This window comes from Otolemur garnettii, unplaced genomic scaffold (assembly GCF_000181295.1).
Source record: "Otolemur garnettii isolate 467f Iridium unplaced genomic scaffold, OtoGar3 scaffold00223, whole genome shotgun sequence".
NCBI lineage: Eukaryota > Metazoa > Chordata > Mammalia > Primates > Galagidae > Otolemur > Otolemur garnettii.
In genome coordinates, this window is record NW_003852618.1 from 1,390,378 (window position 1) to 1,397,798 (window position 7,421).

Sequence of the window (7,421 nt, forward strand, 5' to 3'; positions counted from 1 at the left end):
ATGTCTTCTTTTTGCTGTGCCTCAGAGGTCATCTGTCTCTTGCAAGATACCTTTCTGTCAAAGATTTTTAGACCAGCAATGGAGGGTTGGGGCAAAGCACATTCGCTATTGTTTTGATGGAATCTCCATCATAGGCCAGTATTTTTTCCTTGGGTCCTAAGAGTATGGCCCTCTCAGTGATCTTGCCCCTCCCCTGGCATAGTTGCTCCAGCACCTGGAATGGAGACTAGTTCTTTTTTCCTTTACCTCAGCTGCAGTGGTATTTCACCGGTGTCTCCAGGGTGACAGTATTTGTTGCCCCTTTCCCACAACTTAAGGCTTTTATTCTGTATGGCAGAAAGTTGAGAGGAAACTATATGGAATTTCTTTCTTCTTCTGCAGCTTCTTGTTTTTTCTGAACTGTCCCAGTCTTTACTGTGAGTGACGGATGGAGTTTGTGGAGAAAAAACTCTGAGCTATCCCAGTCTTTAATGTGAATGACTGATGGAGTTTGTGGAGAAAAAGTCTATAACAGTGCTGAGACTTTCTCTTTATTTGTTTCCTTCAGGATCTTCAGCCTGTCTCGATCTAGCCTCCACAAGTTCATCAGTCAGCCTGGGGGAACAGAGTCCAGGCTGGTACCACTAGCTGCAGGACAGCTACTAAGTTGAGAGATAAGGTGTTGGAGCAAGAAAGGCAGCAAACTGAAAAGATGGTAGATTAATGTTCCAAAGAACCATCTTAAATTAGTATGAATTTCCTTTCTATGTTAAGGGAAGGGGGTAGAGGTGGGCTGTAAGAGATAACTGAGAGCCTCAGACATCTGAACTATCAGCAAGGGTCCCATGAGGTTGTAAAAATTCTTCATTCTTGATCAATTCTGTGGAGGGCATAGGTCATGCCACAGTGTTCCTATATATCTTTAACATAGCATTGTTACTTGTGTGCATACATTCTTTGTCTCCCCAGGAGTTAATTTTGGTAAGGAGATGGTTATCAACTTTCTGCTAGAGTTGAGCTACACACTAATTCTTTCTATAATCAGGCCTACTTGGCAGAGCTAAGCAGAAGCTTTTAACCTAAAGTACATTACTGCAGGGGATCCAAAGCAAAATGGAGATAGTTACGTTAAGTCTCCCTCTACTGTTGCACTAGCTGAACATTTCTCACCAAAGTCTTGCTGTATCTTTCCTGGGTAAGTCAGGGCTTGGACCTTATCCCTCTCTGTAGGCCTGGGGGTGGGGTGGGGGTTCAAGGAAAGTTTTGAACTTGTTCCTTGTTCAGATTATTTTTTCTTTATGAAATTGAGAATGATGCTCTTCCTAGCTAATTCTTCAATCAGAAAGCAAAAGTAAAGTCAGGTGAGAATGTTTTGAAACAGAATGAATGTTAATAATGTAACTGCGTTGTTACTAGCTATATTTGACAAGCTATTATAAGAAACAAATATATTTAGAAAAGCACTAGCTGAGCCAGTGCAGTGGCTGACCCCTGTAATCCTGTCACTCTGGGAGGCTGACGCAGGTGGATTGCTTGAGCTCAGGAGTTTAAGACCAACCTGAGCAAGAGTGAGACTCCCTCTCTACTGAAAATAAAAAAACTAGCTGGGCATTGTGGCAGGTACCCATAGGCCCAGATACTTTGGAGTCTAAAGCAGGAGGATCAGTTGAGCCCAAAAGTTAGAAGTTGCTGTGAGCTATGATAACATGGTAATACACATAGCACAATAGAGCTAGACTCTCTCTCAAAAAAAAAAAGAAAAGAAAAGAAAAGAAAAGAAAAGCACTAGCTGATTAACATTCACGAATAGAATTTAAAGGAAATACAAAAAGCTCAGAAACACCAGGATTTTCATGGTTGGACAGTGAAGCTATCATCATATAAAAGACTTCACTCAGGCAAGCACCAAAGGCAGAGTAATGATGGCAGAAAACAGCCTGACGGTAAAAAAGAAACAGAGATGTTATACCTTATAGTAGGTCTTCTGAAAGGCCTAAGATGATGCACACTTCTCATGTGGACATAATGGCTCATATAGGCAGCACCTGTGGCTCAAGGAGTAGGGCACCAGCCCCATATACCGGAGGTCGTGGGTTCAAACCCAGCCCTGGCCAAAAACTGCATAATGGCTCATAGAAAGACTAAGGGCATGGGCTCATAGAAGGTTCACATTGACGAAGTACTCATCATTAAATCAAAAGAGAAACATTAAACAAAATTGTAGCTATAGCCCACAGCACTTGACTAGATTTACATAACAAAAATCCCACAAAGTTAGAGAGTTCTGTTGGCAAACTATCATGTTGAAGTAAAAGAGATTATGACTATTTGATATAAAACAAAAACAAAAAACAACTTTTGTGTACCCAACTTTCTATAGACAGGGAGCAAGTTTAAAAAGTCATGCAGCTAGAAGTCAGGGTACATATATCTATGCCATCTTAGGGTGTAGCCAATCAAATAGGATAATAACGGAAAAGAAAACAAATTACAAAGGATGTTACTAAGAACCAAGTAGAAAAATGCAGCAGAGTGATACTCCCAAAATACAAAACAAAGATTGACTCAGCGAAGAATCCCTATCACAAATAGGGAGGTTTGGAAATATTTGCGTGGGGTGATTTCAAAATTTCCCTGAACCAGTAACTTCTTTTCAAGTACAAGTATTAATTACAGCATTCTTGTCTTTGTTTCACCATTGTATATTGGGTGTTTAGAAGGTGGATAACTTGTCTTTTTGGAGTTCATAGGACTCTATATTAAGGAAGAATGCCACTGGACTTGGTAATAGAATAGGAGATCCTTGACTTCAAATATCATGAACTGTAATGACACCTGATGTTGTAACTGGATGAGGACTTGGGGGATTGTAACAGGGAGGTTAGTGTCTGCTCATGAGAGAACTGAGAATAATTGTGACAAAAGGAAAGATTTTGACAAGTTGGATTTTCTTTCTCAGTTTTTCTGCCATATAACCTTGCAATTTGCTAGAAGGGAAAGACTATATTTCCCTGCCCCATTGATGGTGAGCTTGGTCATGCAACTTGCTTTGGCCAATGGAAGTCTAGTAGATGAGATGAAATATATGCTTTAAATATGCTTACGTGGCTTGACTTGCCCTTTTCTACTTTCTGTGATCTCTAAGAACAGGCTTCAAATAGCTACTGTCACTTAAATCTGGACCCTGAATGAAACACACAGAGGCATCAGCCCTATCTACAGTTTGTATATAAACCAAGTCAACTTACAGTCTTTTTTTTTTGAGACAGAGTCTCACTATGTCACTTTTGGTAGAGTGCTATGGTGTCACAGCTGACAGGAACCTCAAAAACTCTTGGGCTTAAGTGATTCTCTTGCCTCAGCCTCCTAAGTAGCTGGGACTACAGGTGCCAGCCACAATGCCTGGCTATTTGTTTTTTGGTTTTAGTCGTCATTGTTGTTTGGCAGGCCTGGGCTGGGTTTGAACTCGTCAGCTCCATTGTATATGGTTGGCACCCTAGCCGCTGAGCTACAGATGCCGAGCCCAACTTTCAGTCTTAAACAGAATCACCATAGCTGATCTCCATTACTATGACTGAGAAAATTAAATGTTTATTGTTATAAACCATTGAGTTTGCAGATAGTTTGTTGTCCAGTAGCAATAGCTGCCATACATGTCAGGAATAATTAAGACAATTGATTTCAAATTTTTGTCAATCTAGTAATTATGATTTAGTATTTACATATTATTTTAATTTAAATGTACTTCATACTTAGAGGGATCATAGTTTTATATATTAATAGACTTTTCTCTTTTGTGAAATGCCTATTTGTATAATTTAATCATTTTCCATTCGCATAGTTTCTTTTTTTAAGTGATTTGTTGGTATTTTTCTCCTATATTGTACATATATTCCTCTTAATTCTTCATAACCATCTTTTCTTGGTTAAATGTATTGCAAATATCTCCTCCCCCTCCCTATTTATGTTATGTCTTCTTTTATCATGTCTTTTTGTAAATAGAATGCCTTAATTTTAGTGTAGTCAGACTTACCAGTCTTTTATTTCAAGTGTGCCCTTATTGTTTTATTTAAGAAATTCTGCATTGTGGCAGGTGCCTATAGTCCCAGCTACTCAGGAGGCTGAGGCAAGAGAATCGCCTAAGACCAGGAATTGGAAGTTGCTATGAGCTGTGATGATACAGCGCTCTACAGAGGGCGATAAAGTGAGACTCTGTCTCTAAAAAAAAGAAATTCTTCTCTACCTCAAAGTTGTAAGTATATTCTTCAAGAATGCTTTGGCTATTCTTGAGCCTTTACTCTTCCAATTGAATTTTCAAACTAGCTTGGCAAGTTTCATTGACTATTCCACTGATATTTCAATTTTAACTTAATACTGGAATCTTTTTCATACTTGAGTAAACTAATACATTTACTAAAAAAAAACCAATAGAAAAAAATATTGTAAATTACTAAGAAATTCTGTGCATTTTATATTTCCCTATTTAGGAGCTATAAAGCCAATTATATTCCATTTTTAATTTTTTTGTTATTATTACACTTTTAGAGAAGGGGTCTTGCTGTGTTGCTGGGCTGGACTCTAATTCCTGGGCTCAAGTCATCTTTTCACTTCAGACTCTAAAGTACCTGGAACTATCAGTATGCCATGGTGTCCAGCTAACTTTCCATTTAATCTGAAGGAAGGTGAGTAGAAACATTGGTATGCAAATGTAAAAAAACACAGATTTATATTGCTCTTTAGAATTTCATATAGCTATGTGTCATTTCATAATCAGATCAAAGGCCTACATCTCTAGCCTTTTTGCTCATCACACTCTAACAATTTATTCTCTAGCAACATCACATTATATGTATGCTATGCTATTTCATGCTCTATGAATTTTAATTCCTTTCAGAAATACTTATAATTTTAGATCTTTTGCATAACTGTTCATTCTGCAGTATACATGTCTATAGTAGACATTCATAGACTGAATTAATTCCTACTTTGCTGCCCTAGAACTATCAATGTATTGTAATAACTTATTAATATATTTTTCTAATTATGCCAAATAGTATCACCTGTATTTAATGGCTTATATATTATTCACAATTGTATCTTCAGTTGTAAGCATAGTGTTAGGTCTTCAAAAAATAATTATTGTGGCTCAGCATCCATAGCACAGTGGTTACGGTGCCAGCCACATACACCTAGGCTGGCAGATTTAAGCCCAGCCTGGGCCTGCTAAAACAACAATGACAGCTACAACAAGAAATAACTGGGTGTCATGGAGGGCACCTATAGTCCCAGCTACTTGGGAAGCTGAGGCAAGAGAATTGCTTAAGCCCAGGAGTTGGAGGTTGCTGTGAGCTATGATGCCACCACACTCTAGTGTGAGGGCAACATAGGAGATTCTGTTTCAAAAAGAAAAAGTAATTATTGAATGAATCTATGGATAAAAAGATATTTAAATTGATTTTGAGTAATACTTCATTGAATTAATCTGGGAAGTATTGCTATTCACCAATATTGAGTTTTTTTGATATATGAACACAGTATAGTCATCCCTTAGTAGCCATGAGGGATTGGTTTTAGGACCCTCCCTGAGCATCCACAGATGCTCAAGACCCTCATATAAAATGGCATATGCACATAGCCTATGTACATTCTTGTGTAAATCATCCCTTCTTAAATCATCTCAGATTATTTATAATACCTAATACAATGTAAATGCTATGTAAATATTTGTTATACTGTATTTTTTTAAGTTTTTTTAATTAAGTCATAGCTGTGTACATTAATGCAATCATGGGGTACAGTGTGGTGTTTTCATATACATTTTGAAATACTCTCATCAAACTGGTTAACATAGCCTTCATGTCATTTTCTTAGTTATTGTTATACTGTATTGGGAAAGAATGACAAGAAAAAACAAGTCCGTATATGTTCAGTATGGATGTGCAAATCCATTTTTTCCCCAATATTTTCTTTCTTTTTTTTTTTTTTTGAGACAGAGCCTCAAGCTGTCGCCCTGGGTAGAATGCCGTGGCATCACAGCTCACAGCAATCTCCAACTCCTGGGCTCAAGCGAGTCTCCTGCCTCAGCCTCCCAAGTAGCTGGGACTACAGGCGCCCACCACAATGCTTGGCTATTTTTTGGTTGCAGCCATCATTGTTGTTTGGTGGGCCCGGGCTGGATTTGAACCCACCACCTTAGGTATATGTGGCTGGTGCCTTAGCCACTTGAGCCACAGGTGCTGAGCCTTTCCCCAATATTTTCAATACATTGTTGGTTGAATGCACAAAGGCAGAACCAACAGATACAAAGGGCTGACTGTATGTCTTTTCATTTACTTAGGTTTTTTTATATTTCTCTTAGCAATGTTTTGTACTTTTCAATATATAGGTCTTATATTTATTTAGGCAGATCCAGTCCCTATATAGTTCATATTTTTTGATGCCTACCATAAATTATATTTTTAATTTTCACTTTGGAGATTCAATGCTAGTTTGTAGCAATATAATTTTTTTAGAATGCGCATGTAACCTTTAACCCTTTGTAAACTCATTTATAAATTCTAATAACTTTTTTGTAAATTCTATCAAATTTTCCATAAACTATCATGTGATCCATGAATAAGGAAATTTTTATCTCTTTTTCAATACAAAGGCTTTTTAGTTTATTTTCTTGCCTATTGGACCAGCTACAACCTCCAGCACAATGTTGAATAATAGTGGCAAGAAGAAACATTGTTGCTTTTTTCTCCAATCCTAGAAGACAACATAGCTTTAAATAATTTTTTTTTGGATTGAAGAAATACCTTTTTATTCCTAGTTAAATCACAAATGGTTGTTGAATTTTGTGAAATGTTTTTTCTGCTTCTATTGAGATAATGTTCTGTAGTTTAATTTTCTTCTAGTGACTTTATCTGGTTCTGTTATCAGAGTACTACTGGTCTCAAAGGACAAGCTCTAAAAGTTTTCAGTTTGCTTTAATTTTCTGGAAGAGTTTATATAGAATTGGCATTGTTTCTTGCTTAAACATTTAGTAGAATTCACCAGTAAAACCATCTGGTTATGGAGTTTTCTTGGCAGGAAAATTTAAAAAATATTCAGTTCCCTTAACAGATATTCAGGTTATTAATTTCTTCTTGGGTAAACTTTTGACAGTGTGTATATTTCATGAGATTTTCCTGTCTCATAAGTTATTGAATGTATTGACATAATTTTTAATAAGGTAATTTTATTATCCTTTGAGTATCTATAGTATATGTAGTGATGTAACGTCTCTCATTGCTGATATTGACAATTTCTGTTTTTTTTTTTCTCCCTGATCATTTAGGGTAGAGGTTTATCAATTTTATTGATATTACCAAGGAACCTACTTTTGGTTTTGTTAGGTTCCTTTATTGTTTATTGTTTGTTTGTTTTCTAATTGATTGATTTCTCTTTGTTATTCCTTT